We start from the raw sequence: 7535 nt of genomic DNA, 5'->3' as shown, positions 1-7535 counted from the left end.
TGAGAAAGAGAGAGAAGATTGTTGGCTTCCAGACAGGGAGCAAATCTTGCTGGCAATCCAGAACTGTGAGGAGATATATTTCTGTTAAGTCACTTAGACTCTGATATTTTTTCTGAAACCAGAGTCAATTGCACAAATTATATGGAACTGAAATTTGAACTTCTAAAGGAGAGGTCAAGATTATTTGAATTTTGAAGAGCAGTGGCTCAAAAATGTAACACAAATTTCTGAGGTTATGCAAAAAACTTGAAAACTAAAAAAATTAGAAAACTAAAATTATTAGAAATACATAGGGACAAAAGTCTGTCAGATTGATTTTTGGAAGTTATCTATAATTATAAGTAAAAATAAAAATATTAGCCATAATGGTTAATTATATTTTATTTAAGAATACAACACTTTTAAGTTAAACATGTATGAGTGGTTCCTTTATTAATTTTTTATTTATTTTTAACTTATTTATTAGTTACAGGGTCTCACTACACAGTTTAGACTTGTAGTAATCCTGTTCCAGCCTGCCCAGTGCTGGGATTACAGGTATGCACGACTATGCCCAGTTTTGAACCTGACTGGCACAACTGAGGTTCTGGGGCTGGCACAACATGTGGTAATAAGGATTGAACTTGGTTTCTTGCACTTGTCAGGCAGGTGCTTAGACTGCTGAGCTATCTTCCCGGCCATATGTATATTTCTTAATAATAAAGTTTGTGTCTAGCCATCCTCTCAAAGTCTCCTGTGGTCATAGGTGGAACTTTTTCACAGGTGGCTGTCTGTCATGGTATGATGCTAGGATTGATTCATGGTGCAGTGCCAAGGTCAAAGCCACTAGGATTAAGGGCATAGTCTACCTATGCTAGGTAGCCTGGGTGACATATAAGGAACAGAAAGAGCTATGGCGATCCCATGTTGCATTGCTACTTTTTGCCTTCCATAAGCTGTTTCTTCTTTTGGATGCCTGTCCACCATGTCATCCTGCCTTGGAGCCAGTTTATCAAAGACTGAAATCTCTATGAACTGTGAGCTAAATAAGCCGGATCGAACCACAGCAACCTGAGCCTGACTGCTTTGTTGAAGCAGCTGTTAAAGAACTGAGCTACGGGGCAGGGCCCCTGACACTGAATTTGGGATTAGAGAAGTGGAGTCATTTCCATGAGTATACCTCACCATGTGACTCCCAAGCCTTTGGAGTTGGCTTATAGAAAGGAGAACAGATTGGAAAGAACTTGAAGCAGAAAAGTAGCGCTTTACCACCTGAGGATGTACTGATGAGAAATTTTTGTCAGAGTCCAGAAGACAAAAATGCTAATAGAAATTCTGTTGGCAAAAACCAGGGCTAGCAGGTTTCAGCTACAAAGGGCTATGTTGGTTGTTAGACTCTAGATGATGTGTACTATGGATTGGCAAAAAGTGTGTTTCTATTGTGCTCCTGTCCAGGGATTTTGTCTGAGGCTAAGTTTAAGGGTGGTGGAACTAATTAAACTTGTAAAGAAATTTCAAGGTAGTCTAATGTTGAGGTAGTAGCCCAGCTACTGTTGAGAGCTTTTGACAACTTTATGTTGAGAAAATAGAGCTAGGAGCCTGGTATAGTAGTTTAATGTGTTGCTTTGGCTGAAAGGAAACACTGGTAAAGCTGTGGACTGGAAAGATACATTAGAGGAGATTTTGATTGCTTAGAAGGAACCAGAGAATAGAAAAGACCAGAGGACAACAAAAGAAGAATCCTCCATACTCTTTTGTAACATGTGAGCTCCAAATGGCATGGGAGGCTCTGCCCATACAGTACTGTCTATGAGTATAGCTGTCATGACCTCTCACTTGGCTGGCTCTGGTACTACTGTGTAGTTTTCCCCAAATGATTCACATTCCTGGATTCTCCAAACTTCTTGGATCTCTCTGCACCTTTGGATTCAGACCCACAATATCACAAACTGTCAGAAGGACACTGCCTGGCCTCATGGGCCCTCTTCTGAAATTTAGATAGAGGCCTTCCTGATCCCAGAGCTTTTTCATTTTGCATGCATCTAAAGGAGCACCACATGGAAGACGCCAAGGCCTGCCATTAGCTGGAGTAGGACCTAGGCTTCCTTCTCTTTTGGCTGTAAGGCTCAAGTGCTTATTAAAAAAAGTCCTGAGGAACAACTTCCCTAGGCCATTCTGAAGCATGGTGATCCGGGGCTCACTTCTCAAAGGAAAGTCATTTTGCAATTTCAAATGAGTATTTTATTACAATGAAGTATTACTGAGATACAAAAAAAAAATAATCTTGAGGCTTTTAAGTAAATGCATGCAGCTAGAGAACATACTCACTAGTCAAATAAATTTGACCAGCATGTGCAAACATTGCATAGTCTCACTACTGTAAGAACCTGAAAGAATAAATAAAATCTTAATGGTACAATAGGCACTGTGAAAGGGAAAGAATCTGTTCAAAAGGAAGGAAAAATTATGAAGAAAAAAAGAATAAAGGCAAAAAGAGATATTAATGTATCTATACAGGGTAGCTTGTCTAATAGAACTGCTGATTTCTGCTGGCATATTGAAAGAAGCAGCTAATACCCAAATTATTTTTTCTTCTCCTTTTTAACTTCTTAAAAAGTTTTACCAGTTTTGTATGATTGTATCTGGTGATCTTGATACAGGGAGAAAAACTGGTATCCGGTGGGTGACCTCCAAACCATATAGGGAACCTCCAAATGACATAGGGTAAAAACGATCTCCCGATCTGACCTGCACGAGTTTGTGTTCTCTAAAACCGAAGAATGAATTTTAGGCACAAACGGAGGTTATAAGCAGAATATATTTATTGAGAGAAAGAAAGCTCCTGATCAAGAGAGGGACAGGAGTAGGGCCGAGCGGGTAGTTCCCCGGGAAGCTGTCTTCCAGGGACTTTTATAGTGTAATACCATGCAGGGCTAAGGTGGAGAGAATGGGAACTTGCTTAGGTGGGCAGGAGGTGGGACAAAACTATGGTCAACCAATGGGATTACAAGCACCATGGCTCAGGTAAAACTGATTAAATCCAGTATCAAATGGAAAAGAGAGTCACGTAGCAAGCGGGCATGAATATGGGACAGGGTCTCTTCCTGATGGGGGTTGGGCTACTGACTCACTTGGGTCTTTCTAAGTGATGGATAACTAAAATATCAATCATTGGTGCTAATCTTTTAACATTTGTTTAGCCTTTAGGTCTTTAGGTCTGGTTCACAGCAAGACATCCTCCCCTCCCAGAGTTGCAAGGTAGCTTGTATTTCATGCTGTCTCCTTCAAGGGCCTGGCCCTGTCTGACTGCCTATAATATTTTCAAGTAACTGAGCTGCCTGCAATAATATAAACAACTAATTTGAAGACAACATTCTTTACACAATATAAGAACCATTGTTGAATTCCTATTATTTGTTTAGTGAAATTCTGTATGGTTTCTAATTGTTTTTACTAATTTTATTCTATGTAAAAATAAAACTATGTGGAAGCTTAAATGTCTGAATAGAAAGGTCTGTGCTCAGCTCTCACACACTGTCTTTGGGTAATTTTTTCTTCAGTCTGAAACTAAATTTCTCCAAATAAAAGTATGATCTCGGAGATAGCTCAATGACATAAGTGCCTGCCTGTCAAGCCCAAGCTCTTGACTGCAATTCCCATAGCAGAAAAAAAAAAAGTAAAGAAAAAAAAAACAACTTACCTGTTTATTCGTCTTAAAATTTTTTTCTTTCAAATTTAAAGTTTAACATATCGATACACATACCTGTTCCATGTTATGCCTAAGATGTTTGATATTCAGACAGATAATGAGGTTAACCTCAACTGTCTTTGTTGTAAGGTAAAAATAATGAGCTTCTCTTCTGGAGGGTTAACAACCTAAGTTGGCAGAGCAAACATTAGAGAAAAGGAAGAGCTGCAAGGACAGCCAACATTTTGACCCTAGACTTTCAAGGTCAGTGAAGACTCAGGACATATGAGAACCTGTACTATAACACCATGTAACTCAGTTGTGTCCCATATTTTCTGATCAAGGAGATTGTGGGGCCACAGAGGAAAGTGATCAAAGATGCAGAGTGTGGCTAAGGAGAGGCATATGGAGAGAAAACATTCTCTCAGTCTTTCACAGAGAGCACTTTGATCAAGCAATGGCCGTGACTCATCCACATGGCTGACATTGACAAGGGATCTACAAACTGGGGTACAGGGTTTCAGTTTCAGGGTAAATCCTGAGCATTTGACTGACCTTATCAGATACAAAACTTACATTTCGTGTTATACAGGTCTTGCTTATCTTGGTCTTAACCATCCAGGGGGAAAGTATAAAAACAAAGTGTAAAAAGTAAAGCCATATTAATATGCTGAGCTGTAAAAGGCTCAAGTCAACAACTTCTGACATTGCCTGTCCTACGGAAAACCCACTACTGTTATGGACTACTGGAGTATAATGGAATATTTTGCTGAATTCATGCACCTACAATATTTAAATGACAATGCAATGCCCTTCTCTGACAAAACTAACAAAAAGGGGGATACAAATGAATGACCATTTTGTATCTGTATATTTAAAATAGTTAGGATAGTAATACAGCTGCATTCTCTTAATTGAATGAATAGAGAGATTTGTTTTAATAGTGTTTGTGGACAGGATATCCTGTCTACATCTTGTGCAATGAATAACCACTAAGACAACATTATGCAATGTATTAATTATTGAAACTGTGCTAGTAATCAGTTTGGAGACTGTCTCATTGCTATTTGTTTCTGAATAAAATTATTTTAAAAAGACAATTTGAGGCAGTTAAAAAGAAAAAAAAATATTTGTTAACATAAAAAAAACAAATAAAGGTATATATGAAAAGGAGTATCTTGCAGATTTGGAAAGTATTTCTGTAAAGTTGTGTGTTGCAATGCTATTGAAAATTTTGATTATTAGTTCCATAATTGTTTTTAATTTTTTTTGTCTCACACATTGTTATTCATTATGCCTGCATATGTAGCTGTACAAGTTATTGACCTCTCATTCTTACATAAAAATATGCTAAGATTTTGAATATTTGTGAAGTAGAGCTTCTGTATTTCTCAAACATTTTATTATTTTCAGTCGTCTTCAGACAACAGTTAGATCCTAAAATATATGATTATGATTACCATAGTCTCCTAATTTATTTTTCTACAAAATATTTAAAAGTTTGATGCTTATCTTGGTCATTCAGTTATGAACAATGTAATGCAAATTGTTTTTCAAATCTTTGTAGAGGTTGACTGACCAAACTTTCCTCTATTGGAATTAGAAAGCATGATGCTATGTATACTGTATAATGAATGCAAAAAACAGGCTAATTAAAAAATTACTCACCTTGCATAAAATACCTTTTAGTGTGTATTTCTCTGGCAGGTACATTCAAGATATATTCTCTTAGCAATGTCAAGTATATGGTATGTCATTGTTAAGTACAATAACTGTGCCGTTTTGTTTATGATGGTATTCTTCTAAGAAATAAAAATGTGGACTCTTTATCTAACACAGCCTTATCTATCATCCTCATTGCCATTCTTCAGCAGTCAGCACTTTCATATTCATTACTGATTGTATTATAAATATATCGGCTTATTTCCGAGCACCCATTCTGTTCTATTCATCCATGTATCCATTTGTATGACATATGCTGTCTTCTCATTTGCTATAACTTTGTAATATAATTTTAAATCTAAAAGTGTAATCCCTCCATAGCTATCATTCTTATTCAATATTGATTTAACCATGTTGTGTCTTTTGCGATTGCATGCAGATTTTTTTCATCTGAATTATGAAGTCTATTTCTGATATTCGATTACATTTTTCATTTCATTCAGTAAATTGTGCACTCTTCAACTCAATTTACTGGTTTCTTTTGTAGAATTTCTGCCTCTGGTCAATATGTTCTTTGTTCACATGCCATTTCTCTCAGCCTCTTGAGTTGTCTGTGTTCTGCTGTAGCACTCCGAGTTTGCTTAAGAAGAATTCTGCATCTGTATTTCATCTGCTTTTCTTTGGTATCAGCTATTGGAAAATTGTTACATTATGTTGATGCCACATTTCCTTGATTTTTCTTTTCCTTTGAAATCTAGTGTTCCTGTCTTTACACTAAAAATAGAAATAATACTAATAATAGGAAACCACTCTTCCAATCTTTTCTCAAAGTACTTAGGAGAAACATACCATCACACTACGTTTGCTGAAAGATTCTGAGGTTATCTCAGAGTTTTTCTACTCATGCACCTATTCATACCTCTTATTCCTTTAAAGGTAGATAGAGATTGGTAATCTTTCAGACTACATATTTGCTCCACCCTGGAACACCAAATTGAATATGAGAATTAATCATTTTTTAGGGCAATGCATTAAAATGATTGTGCGATTTTCCCCATGTTATAGCTTTATGCTGGCAGTCTAAATGGCATGTGAAATTCTTGCAAAGGCTCAAGCTTTGCATCTTCTAGGCATGATATATTTGGACATGTTTTGTACGTCTTCAGATGACAGAGTCATAGCAGTGGCTCATGTGGAAGTCCTGTGTGGAGCCTAATATTGTCTGTCACTTCTATGTACACATGTATTTGTGTGTGTGTGTGTGTGTGTGTGTGTGTTTGTGTGTATGAAAAATGATTGAAATAAATCTCTACCTTTCCCATCTTCTCAATGTATTCCAACCACCAGATCACATCAGTATTTTGAGTGGAAGAAGAAGGAAATTTTCCTGTTAGGTAGTGTCTTGCACTGCAGGAGAAGAGAGACTTTCGTTCACTATGCTTTGCTGTTCTTCTGTAGGAGAAGTTTTGGGTGAGTGGGTCTCTTGGCCCTGGGCTGTGTCAGGGTGGGAAAGATATGATACAGAAAGAAGCCGCGCCTCCTCTCCTCTTCAATGTGTTCACAGTCTGCATTTTGCTCCATGTTTCTAAACTCCTCTTTTGGTCTCTTAGATTCCAGAAGGATGTGCTTTTGTCAGTAGGTGGTGGTGGAATTGTTCCTTTTGTGTGGAGATTACAGAAGAAAACTTTTATTTTCTGGCTGATGCTACTGTTCTCTAAATAGGCTTTTTTTTTTTTTTTTTGTAATACCAGCCTCATAATTGTAGTATTGTCATGAGTTTTAATTTCTTTCTAGCCTGCCTATGAACTCTGTAGTCATCAACACTGTTTTTGAAAAAAATTAAACATTTAATGCTTCATTTTTACCTACTTAATTATGTAAAATCCCTATAGCCTAACACCTATCTAGAAGTTAACATTCCTATTGCATAAGAGTCAGTTTAAAAATGTAATGCCAGAGTAATCCAGAAAAATGTAAATATTTTTTACATTAGCTTAAGAATGCACTGATAGTCACATTCTGATCCATGTGAAGCTATCATTTCCATTGATTAATTTTCTGTGCAGATTGCTAATAAATCAATAATATATAGTACTTAACTAGGCTCACTAAGCATGTCTTTATTTCCTAACATGCATCATGACTAATCATTTTAAACACAGGGTTTCAAGGAAATGTTTTTAAACTGCAACCCTCTAAAAATATT

This window comes from Octodon degus, unplaced genomic scaffold (assembly GCF_000260255.1).
Source record: "Octodon degus isolate 3935 unplaced genomic scaffold, OctDeg1.0 scaffold00006, whole genome shotgun sequence".
NCBI lineage: Eukaryota > Metazoa > Chordata > Mammalia > Rodentia > Octodontidae > Octodon > Octodon degus.
Note: the sequence above shows the minus strand (reverse complement) of the source record.